Source organism: Cygnus atratus, chromosome 2 (assembly GCF_013377495.2).
Source record: "Cygnus atratus isolate AKBS03 ecotype Queensland, Australia chromosome 2, CAtr_DNAZoo_HiC_assembly, whole genome shotgun sequence".
NCBI lineage: Eukaryota > Metazoa > Chordata > Aves > Anseriformes > Anatidae > Cygnus > Cygnus atratus.
The window spans coordinates 96,202,326-96,212,176 of NC_066363.1; the positions used below are offsets into that span (position 1 = coordinate 96,202,326).

At 47.1% G+C, this 9,851-nt stretch overlaps 1 protein-coding gene across 1 annotated transcript in view; it reads right to left on the reverse strand.

Annotated features, from left to right (window-relative positions):
• The window catches only part of AHRR (aryl hydrocarbon receptor repressor), a 95,273-nt gene extending 87,210 nt beyond the window's left edge, over window positions 1-8,063 (reverse strand). The window contains exon 1 of the mRNA XM_035550599.2: window positions 7,839-8,063. The gene's annotated coding sequence lies outside the window, so the exon portion shown is untranslated. The remainder of the gene's footprint in view (window positions 1-7,838) is intronic.
• Between the last annotated feature and the right edge of the window lie 1,788 nt (window positions 8,064-9,851).

Sequence of the window (9,851 nt, forward strand, 5' to 3'; positions counted from 1 at the left end):
CCAAGCCAAACTAGCAGCACGGTGCACGTTTGGAGTAAATGCTCCATCCAGCATGATAAGAAACCCTGTACCCTTCAAAGGAAGACTACAGATAGGCTACAAGATCGACCAGGTGAGACAAAGAGAAATGCTGGGAACAATTTTTTGAGTTTTCTACTGTAAAGACAAAATGGCACTAATTTAAATGGAATTTTAATCAGGAAAGGATGGTTTATCAAAATCAGGGAGACTTCACAGCAGCCAATATGCTGGTGATCCCCTCCTGCCAGTGGGCCAAGCTCCATTTTCAAGTCCTTTAAAGAATACTGCCATACACCATAACAATATTCTCATTTCTCTGACTCCTCTCTTCTTTTCAACAAAGGGCTTCTTAAAAGGTTTTAGTGGCACTCCAGCACAGAATAGGAGTCAAAATAAACAACAGCTCAAAACCTGGACATCTGCAAATACCACTGTAGACAGAGAGACTGTGTGGAAAGAGAAAGAATCTGTGTCTCTGACTCAGAAAAGAGCACTGCCCGAATTCATAGGAATTTCTGTGACACAAGAAGAACATAGCACAGTGAAAGTTCCCCAAGAAGCGAAGCAAAAGAGGACTGGATTTGGGATTTAATCCTCCAAAAGAGGACTAAGGATGACAAAATGGAGACTGACATCTTTATTATGATAGAAGTTATTATGAAATGCATGTGTGCGTGTGTGTAGGAGTGGGAGAGCAGGGAGAAAGATGACTTATAAACTTATATGTAACATCAGCAGGTTGAGAAGATGCAATCCCATTCTTTTCCTGGATTTGCTACTCTTTGTTCCTCCTTCTCAGTCATTCAGTCTAACAAAAGGAGAAACAGAGGATGAAATGCCAAACACCAGGTAATAGAGGTTCAAAAGAGCTTAGATACAGGAACATCCATGGGAAAAAAAAAAAAAAAAAAAAAAAGAGAGAGAGAGAAAGAAAAAAAAAAAGGAAAAAAAGGAAAAAAAAAAGCCATAAACTTTAAGGAAAAAAAAATGTTTTTTTCAAACCCTGTTGCAGAAAATGGGAATGCAGAGAAAAATTGAAATGAAACGTGAAGTATTTGCACCTAGTACTGAGTGAATTGTATTAGCTTGATGCTTAAATTGGCATCATTATTATTGTTATGGCTGCAATTCAGTCTTTTAAAACGTTTTTGCTAACAGTGTAAGAATGCTAACAGTGAAAGAAGCAGGTCAAAGTTTAGACATACACACCGAGAGCCAGGCTGGCATGTGAATCGTCAAGATTTTGCTCAGTTCTTGCAAGTCTTCAGTTTAATGAAGTACATGAAAACCAGAATGAAAACTCACAAATTCCAGTTTTTTCACATACAGATTCTGGCAACAAAAGTCAAAATAAAAACGGATGTAACTATTATTTTTTGAGATTATAAAAGTAGCTAAACAAGTTATACTTGTTGAAAGGCTTGATAGTTTTATCTGCTACAACAACAGAGTGGTAAGCACCTTGGTTTGGATACATACTCAGATTTACTGCAGGTCCTTAACTATGGATGTCTAAGTGTACAATTTCCTCTCCAGGAACAGGAGTTTCTCCTTTGTCAGCAGTTATAACGTATCTATTCTTATTCTGTTTCACAGATCTATGGGCATAGCTACCTTTGTTGACAATTTGTGCCACTTTCCATTTTAAATACTTTTCCTGGTTTAGACATATGTCTTCACAGGAAAAAATATGTTTAAAGACATTTTGAACTTGTCTGCAGTACAACTTCATCCTCTAATACTATTTATATGTTCCTACTCTAAAGTAATCAATATATACAAATTTATTCTCATTAATATCTCCAGCAGTAGTATTTTCTTTGTGCTCATTAAATTTCTTGTAATATAATTTTAGATATTTTTAAAGTTGCAAATTTAATTTTGTCAAACAAGTAATGACTGCAACTATTTCACTTTAGATAATGAGGATAAGAGGTGGTGGAAAAATTTAACCTCTTGCCTTCAAAACTACCAGGATTTTTTCAATCTCTAGCATAAAAAGGAGAACATTGTGGATACATACTACCACAGTATAATCTGTCATAAAGCACTTACTATAATCCAAAATCACCTGACACTAATAAAACAGCTGGTTTAACTTTTAGTGATTCTCATCCACTCTTGAAAAGTAATAAATGGGAATTTTTCATTGAGTCAAAATTCTAGGGAATCTCCCAGATTGTACGGTATGGGAGAGCTCTTGTATTTGCTTTTATAGCACGCTTTCTCTCCCCAGTTCCTGAGCACCGATCTGCTCCAAGACAGAAATATTTTGTTAATCATTACATCTTTGCAAATCAGCCTGAAAGGACCTCAAGAGATCCTGTAGAGCAACCTTCCCTGCTTTATACTGAATCAGCTGTACCAAAGCCATTTAGAAGTTTCAGACCTGAAAAAAGTCTCACAAGTATGAAAACCGTCTGCTTTTTTCTAGCTAGACCAATTGATATAGCAAAAAAAGTATTATATATTTCTATGTTCTTTTCTATTCTTACAACACAACTGTTAAACTCCTCCAAGAGCTGTCAATACTTCAGAAGTATAGCACCTATGGGCACCCCAGAAATTTTATTCCAGCATTTAACTGTTACTAAAATCACAAATTTTTTCCTGTACATATTAACCTAAATTTCCCTCACTACAACATGAGACTGTAATTTCTAGCCCTAGTGACATGAACTTAGCAGTTTAAGCTCACCTAACTTTACAACTAACCCTGTCTTTCTAAAGATCATTAACTCTTTCTCTTTATTCTTCCCATCTCTAAACTAAACAATTCTTCATGTTTCTTAAGTTCTCTAGTTATCTATCATTCTTGTTGCTTTCCTCTGGACTCTTAATTTGGTCTGCATCTTTCTGCAAGTACCGTGCACCCAAATTAATGTTATACTCCATCGAAAGTCCCACCTGGGCTGAGATTTTTCATGTATCTTACAAACAACGCTCCTGTTTTCACATCCCATTGTTCCATCCAGCATTTTCACCAAAGTGTGATGCTACTGACTCATGCTTAGCTGGTGATCCACCAATTTTCCACATTCTTTTCTCCTTAGCATGTGTTGCCTAGTCAGCCATTCTCCATTCTGTATTTGAGTAAAAGATTATTCCTGATTTCACAGCCCTGCAACCTGCTTGGTTTTCTGGAGGTTGTTACTCAGTCAAAATCACTCCACATCTGACCCTTGTCTTTCAAGGTGCCCAAAACCTGTTTCAGCTTGGTGACATCTGCAGGCTGAGTGTCCACATGCTCTGGCCCATCATTTGAGCCACCAATGAGATAGGGAAGAGCTTTGAACTTCAAGCAAATCCCTGTGGAATCCCAACCTCAGTGATTTGCTTCTCAGTCCCTTTGGTCTCACCGTAAATCACCCGGATATCTTCAACCACAGAACAAAATACATGGGCTGAAACAAGAAGAAAATATCATGTTTGTGAAAAGACTCCTCATTTGAGAAAGACAGAGAGATGAAGACTCTCACTGACAAGTGCACTAGGAATTCTCAGACATCAGTAAAACACATGTTGGAGGAACAAATCCCTGTGAAAGACAATGAAGCCAAGAATAGCCCGCTTTCCAAACAGTGCTGCCATGGCTATGTGGTGAGAACATAATATTTGGAGTTTCAGCAAAGGAAACGGTTTGAGAGATTCCTTGGGATCATGACTCCTAGGGATCGGTATACTACAAAACTCAGCAAACTGCTCCTGAGAAAGCGAGACAATGACCCCACAACTGCCACGTATTCAACTTCACTCCATCTCAGATTCAGAGTTACAAAAGAGGAAGAACTCTGCTAAAAGTGGGTTTTTACAGTCCTAATTAGTGACAAAATTTGATTTTAAGTTAGCACACATTTTCAGCAAGTTAAACCTACTGAAATGACCACCATTTAGCATCAATACAAATAAAGTTTAAAGAATAAATATTTCATGTCTTTAATGCATGCACAGACATTTCTGTTGAATGCAGAGCAATACCTCTGGTGCACCTGGCTCCACTGCAGTCACAGGACAGTGCAAACACACGATGGCAAATAATGTGTTTTGCAGCCTCAGCTGTAATAACCTGCATCATACACATGACTTATTTGTTGCCTGCAAATGCGGCCTCGATTCAAAACTGTAGACAGTCTGGTCCAGCCCAAAGCAAACTCATCATCCAACGAGTACCTGGGTTCATGCTAAAAGCCTCACTCTTATACAAAGTAAGTCAAGGTGTTCTGCTGCCTACACACTGCTAAGCACTGCCGCCCGGCAGAATTTTGCACCGCCATCCTGCACTTGCCCTGCTGCTGCCTACCTGCCTGCTGCTGCCTACCTACCTGCTGCTGCCCTGCTGCCTACCAGAAGGCACCTACCAGAGAGGAAGGATAAGGTCCAGAATAAGGTTTTAAAAACAAAATTGAAAGAGGTACCCTGGGTTTCTTGCTATTGTAGCTGCATGGCTGTGTACCTGAGGATTGCACTTGAGTCAAGAGACCCTATGTAGCCTATGCTGAAATGGATATATCACACACTGGCACCGGGGACCTCGGGGGTTCATGAGTATTTGTGGTGCGTTTAGTTGACATCACGTTGGCAGCACCTATATTTTGTCCATCCCACCTGCACAATCCTGTAAGTCCATCTTCTCACGTTCTGCAGTTACTCATGCAATATTTCTTATGTCGATAACTGCAGACTGCAGCATCAACTGCTATAGACACTTCAAAGATCATGACTATGAAGGCAAGTTGAACAAAATCCAAAGTGACTGTCAACAGCTCGGGGGGACTTCTGGAGCAACAGAGCAACGCAAACATGCTCCTGAAGCATGCTTGGCTCAGGACGTTCAGCTGGTCCCTAACTCTATCCAACTCTTTGCAAAACACCTTGAAATTTTCATTCTTCATGCAGAGAGAGGAGTCTGCATCAGGGTTATCTTCTTCTAGAAGAGTATCCACTCAGTACACACGAGTCTGAATAATTGCTCTCGTGTCCATCTTTTCTGCATTGACCTCAAGAAATTTGCAGAAATCCTTGCCTGCGTTTCCTGGAAGCGATTTGCATAAAGAACCAACAAAGAAACTATTTCTCCAAAAGCAGCAGTTCTTGCTTCTGCTAGCCAAGTACAGCTGGATTTATTTCTGTATACATATCGGCATATACCTCTGACATACAGCTGACCTTTTCAAACCACCGTACCAGCTGATAACTGACAGGAAATGAATTTCTGGGGCGAGGACAATTTTTGCTTTTTGCGTCTGCCTGCAAAGCTGCCCCATCCTGAGCATCAGCAAGCACTGTGAATTCTTCCTTTACTGCTTGCCGTAGCGGTGTCATGGGGATGGTGAAGACCATCGGCAAGCTGTCACGAATACAGTAGCGACACAGTAATTGCGTGGGAACTTTAAAAGTGATGAACATCCACTCGCTCACCTCATGGCCAGCATACCAAACCAACAAGATCTCCTCTCTGAACCTCAGAGGGAAGCAGCTGGTAGGTCCTGGCCGCTCAGGTAGCCCCATCAAAGAGTCAGCAGCCAGCGCTGAGCAGAATCGTGCTCGTGCTGCTCACGCATACTGTGTTAGCAGTTGATGAATTGTGGTTATCTGAGCTATAGCTTATTCCTCATGGGTAAGCCGACTCAAATTGAAAACATCACCACTCTTCAGCAACGGGTTTTTGTGTGTGGACATGAGTCAAATTAGAAGCAAAGTCTGAGCTGGGACTCCAGTTATTCCATAGTGAAGACAACCCCGTGTTATCCAAATTCATCCCCTTCCAGGGACTCAACTTTATTGGTTATTCAAACATTACTGTAAAAAAACCTTGGCTGACACTTCCTACCCAAACTTGGCCATTCCTTAAATTTTCCTCCAAAATCTGCTTTGTCCTAGCTGTCTCTGGGCACAAAGGGACACTCCCACATCCTTTACATTCCATTTGGGGCTAATTGAACTCACATGTCAGCATGAGTCAGCACTAATTACCAGGAATATTAAGGAAAGATTTGGCGCCAGACCTTGGTTATTCAACAGTGGAGCCCCCACATTTAGTGGGGTCTCGGGTTAAACCGAACCCCTTAAAAGCACTACAGAAAAAGCTCTACCAAGTCCTTAGTCCAGTTCAATGCCGTACAGGCAGATCCTGATGCCGAAACTGCCTTTGCCATATTTTCAGATACACCTACGGAAAGGCAAACCGAATGGAAAAATCATTTCTGACTACTAAATCCTCCACAGTAGAGTTCAAATCTGTTTATACGCTGAAACTGATGAATCAATATTAGACCGGCTGGCTGGTTTTTGTAAGCATCCCCACTGCAAACAGGGCCTAGCAATGCATTTCCTTATTACAACTCCTGGGCAGAAATCTGAATCGATGGGAAGCCGGGGTAATGATGAACCTCCCCCTCCCCGTGGATCATCTGGACAAAAAACACCGAAACCACAACAGCGTGGGTTCTCCACGTACGAGTGTTTGTGCTCAGGCTGAGGAGCGTAGGTGTTCACATGCTGTCCCGACACAGCTTCCAGAAACCCAGTCCTCTCTTCCAGCCTAGAGAACGCCCAAATATACTCCGACAGTCAACTACCGAAAACACTGCGCCACCACAGACACACCATCACGCAGAGACGTGGTAGACACGACGGCGAGAAGCGAGGACTGTCTCAGCCCGTACTCGGTCGGGGTGCCGGCTGGAGGGACAGCATGAAAGTCACTACCAGACCCTTAACCGGCAACTCTGCTTCTTAACATCCACGTTACTCGGTGCTTTATTTTTCAAGGAAATAAATTCTTGCCCTTGGTTGCAAATTAACAGAGCGTCTCGGTAGTGAATTTGATCTTGTCGGTCATGAAGTCCCTTGCCTAAGTGCAACGATTTAAGTCTTAGCCCAGGATAGTAACACTCTCTACGCTCCATAAAAAAAGAACTGTTTTGTTTTATCTAGTGCAAACATATGTGCATCAACACCCTTCTCAACAGACTACTTCTGAGCCCAAACAGACCGTTCGGTTTTATTTAAATCCAGTCCCGGTTGTCCTTTTCAAGCCTCCAACTACCAAACAGCGTCAAGCATTTTCTTGGGTTTTTCTGTTGGCTTTTTTTTTTTTTTTTAGGTCTTTAGTCCATCTCCTAGAAACTCACTAAATGACGCACGAACATTATTTGTGCCCGTCTTAAGAAAGAAAAAGTTCTTATTATGAGATATAACTTGGTTTTACGCTCTTTCTGTTTTAATCCAGCAAACGCATGGAGGCACAGCTTCGCTCGAAGACGCACAAAACTCTTGTTTACTAACCAAAGTAACCCCAAGTCAGAAAAAGCACCGGAGCCCTTCCCTCGGCGATTCTCCCCCCGTTTTCGCGTGTCAAACTGAAACACGAAAAGAACTCGGAGCTCTTGGGCTGCACACCGCCGAAACCACCCGTTTTGGAGGGTTTCTCCCCGCGCCGTGCTCCCGGCCGCCCCGCCGTGTGCCAGGTGAGCGCAGCCGGGGCTGGATGAGGCCGCTGGAGGGGAGCTTCCCCTCGCCCTCTTCTCCCCCGGAGCTCTCCGGAGGCACCCGGGGAAGGGATGCCCGAAGCCTCCCGCGGTGTAGGTGCCGCGGTGGAGCCTTTCGCTGCCTCTTTTTCGGCTCCGGGCGCGCCGAGGGCATCACCCGGCACCCCGGGGGGGCGTCGGTGCGGGAGCCGCGGGGCTCGGCGGGCGCACGGGGGAGGCAGCGGCGGCACCGGGGCAGGCTGCGCGACCCCCGGTACCCCACGGAGCCCCTCGGGGGGCTTCCTCGTCCCCCCCACGGGAGCCGTCCGTGCTCGGCGACTGACTTACCCCACGGTGCCCGCCAGCACGCCAAGTTTCTCCGGGCGGCGGCGGCGGGGCGAGGGGCGGCGGGGCCGGAGAGGGTGCCGGCGGCGGGGAAGGATGCTTCGGCCGCCGCTCCCCTTGGCGATCCAGGTGGCGGGCTGGCGAGTGCCGAGCGCAGGCGGCTGCCCGCCGGGTCCCCGCTCTCGCACGCGATCCCCGGCCCGCCGCCGCCGCGGCCCGACGGCGGCAGAGGGCGCTGCGGCGGCACCGGAGGCGGGCTGCGGGATGCGGGATGCCGGGGGGACCGCGGCCGGGATGGGGACGGGGCTCCGGGCTGCTGCCCTCGCCTCCTTCTCCTCTCTCGCCTCCCGGCGCCGTGCGAAGCGCCCGGTGCCCGCCGGGGCGGGCCGCGACACCTGCCCCGGGCCGGGAGGGAGCCCCGAGAAGGCGGTAGGGGGGAAAAAATAAATAAATAAATAAATAAATAAATAAAAGGCAGCGCCTCCTTCCCCGCCTGCCCGGAGCTGCCCCCCGGCCGCTGCCCTGCCCCGTCCCCACGCCCCGGTCCCCGCCCGGCGGGGGCTCTCGTCCTTCCCCCCCGCCGCGGTTCCCCCGGGGCTGGTCGCCCAGCACGGCGTTTGCCGGCCCCGGCAGGGGATGTTCGCCGCTGGGCTCGCCCGCAGGTTGCTGGTTTGAGCTGGGAGAGCCCCCCCGGTCCCGGTCAGGCAGCCGGGGCCTGGAGGGGTGGTGTGGGGAGGCTGGGGACGGGCGAGTACCTGCAGCGGGTCTTGCACAGGGGGCTGGAGGGTAGGACAGGCGACATCAGGGTGGGACGGAAAGTGCAAGGCAACAGGGAGGGAAGCGGGCCTCTCCCCGGTGGGACACTAATCCGCTGTGCTGAAACACAATCACAGAGCCCTTTCTGAAACCCGTACCGACCAGGGGTGCAGATGCCCTGATGGACACGGCCCTTCAGCCAGCAGAGCCCTGCCTTCGCCACTTACACGACGTGGTGGCTCCCCAACGTTGCATACATCTACACCATTACTTCCCAGGGTCACCCCTTGCTTTACACCCCACTGCCTGACCCGGCAGCCAGTGCTGAGTCTTTGGCTTGCCCACTCTGCCCGCCTTTTATCAGGGAGACCTGGCTTTGGCAGGTGTCTCCCCATACAACGTCTCCATCCCTCTGTCACCCAAGTTCTTCCAGACGAGGGGAAGCCCGGACCCCAACCCTCCCGTCTTGTGTATGGAGATTGAACGGCTCAGCTTGCAGGAAAACTATTGTTCCAGCAAAATAGAACCAGTCAGTGTTGTTGATTGCTCTGTTACATCTTCCCAGACAGAGCCTTGGCAATAAAAATAGATGCAATAATCCACATGGACAGTTGCAATTGTAAACGGCATTCAAAAAGCAAAAACGGAATTCATGGCTTGACACAGACATATCCCCAATCCGTCAGGATGTGACACATTGGCAATGCGTCTGTGCCAAACTATGAATTCCATTATTTACTTTTCTTCTGAATGCTATTTATGATTGTAACCTTCACAGTAAATTAGTGTATCTATTTTGTATCAGGCATTTTCTGAGAGGCTTTGGTACTGTCTGCACTTATTATATTCACAGAATTGATGGAAGTTATACCAATTCAGGCCACCATAAATCTTTGGGGACCGCAGGCCGTGCTTATGTTAGGACGATTTGCCAGCATAAGCCTACCAGCAAAATCCTATCTGGCAGAGGCTGGGCCTATGTTTGGAAAGAGAAATCAAAGGCCATCATCACTGAATAGCTCTCCACTAGATGGAACAATGGTGCTTCGGCTGCCAGGCCATCGACACTGAATGATTTACCCAGAAGAGAAGCGGGCTGGGGGGGTGGGACCCAGAACGCACTGGATGATGGGGACGCAGTCATGTGGCAACTATTGTTCGCAGCTCCTCGCCGCCAGCGCCCGAGGAGAGCCGTGGAGGTGGGAGGCAGCGCGTTAGCAGGCACGTGAAGCCACACGAAGACACGTCTGAGCTCTTCGG